We start from the raw sequence: 1,686 nt of genomic DNA, 5'->3' as shown, positions 1-1,686 counted from the left end.
ACCCCCTCCTCTCAGGCAGTTGTAGAGGGCGATCAGGTCTCCCCTCAGCCTCCTCTTCTCCAGACTAAACACCCCCAGCTCCCCCAGCCGCTCCTCGTATGACTTGTGCTCCAGACCCCTCCCCAGCTTGGTTGCTCTCCTCTGGACATGTTCCAGCAACGCAACATCTTTCTTGTAGCGAGGGGCCCAAAACTGAACACAGCATTCGCGGTGTGGCCTCACCAGCACCGAGTACAGTACATCGGCCTGGTGTGATATATCGTGGCAAGCCAAGTTGAACTTTTACGGAAATCCTGTATGTAATGATGCCAATTCACAACACCCCCCCGCTACTTATCTCCCCTTCAATGCCTGCCGCCGCCGTCCTGTTCTCCAGGCACAAATGACCTACTTCATCTCATTCACCGCGTGCAAGTTCTGCGCCTGTTTTAAGGATTTGTGGGATGGAGACCTGACAGCTTAACAACCGTAACTGCACTTAAAAACTATTTTCACCATTAAAATAATTTCACCCGTCACATTTTTTTCTATTTTAATCCTGGGATAATAGCGAGTGTAATGTCAAACATGAAATGCTTTGTGGAAACAGCTCCGCAAATTGTTTAACTCTATTTTCATACCTGTAGCTTTGATACAATACATCGATTAACACCCAGCTACGCGGCTGCTGTCTCGTAAAAGAAACAATAGATTAAGTAATTATGCCAAACAGTTAAAAAAAAAAAAAAAAGTATCAAGAGTAGCAAATATTTTTGGTATCTGCATATTGTAGTTATCAGGATCAAATCGAGAGTTCCCGATTCAAGTAGAATAAGCGCTTGGCTGCAGGTTTTGCCTGGGCAATGACAAGATCAGGCTCTGAAGGCTAAAAATACACTTGATTTCAAGGAAAATATTCCCAACAGAGGCACTTCATAAATACAAATGAGTCGTTTGGCTTATAAAAAGTTACAGTACAGTGAAAACACAGAGAGCCCGATGGGTTAGCCAGTATCATCCCTCACCATGTAAGTTTTACCCACGGATCAACGACAAAAACCTTTTTCCTCAGGTGCTTTTGCACCAAAAATACAAACAGTTTTGGGGGCCGGGTGCTGTGAAACCACTCAGCAGCTTCACTTCCGTGAGAGGAAAAATTGCAGATGTGCAAAATTACAGATGGGCAAGGGAGAGGGGGACCCACACGACAGCAGAGGGGTGCTGGCACGGCGGAGAGATCACTTTTGGGGATGGGGTTTTGGGAAATGAGAGCAGGCTTTCGCAGGCACGATGACAGCACGGGCACGGCCGTGCCTTTCCAGTATGGATGGAGAAATTAAATGCCAGCGTGTGCGGAGCAGCCCTGGAAATGCAGGTGGGGGCACAGGAGGACATGGGGGGGGCCTGTCCCTGCCCCCCAACCTGCCGCTGAAAGATGTCAATCAGTCCTGTCATTAGGGTATCGCTGCACCCGGGTGTTAATTGTTGGGGGTCAATGGCTAAGGTTAATTAGGGATCGCTACAGAGGGGAAAAAAAATTATTGGGAAATTCTTCCCTCCGTCATTTCCCACAGCCCCAAGCCTTCACCGTGGGGTCGGTTGAGGGAGATGAAACTACAGCGGGGGGGCGGGGGGACGACACACAAAAAGGGCAATTTTTGGTGACCCAAACCCCCTCGTTTCCCAGTGCGGCTGATGCCAGCCGGG

The sequence above is a fragment of the Egretta garzetta genome, unplaced genomic scaffold, assembly GCF_000687185.1.
Source record: "Egretta garzetta isolate BGI_Z169 unplaced genomic scaffold, ASM68718v1 scaffold505, whole genome shotgun sequence".
NCBI lineage: Eukaryota > Metazoa > Chordata > Aves > Pelecaniformes > Ardeidae > Egretta > Egretta garzetta.
This window is presented reverse-complemented; position numbering follows the sequence as displayed.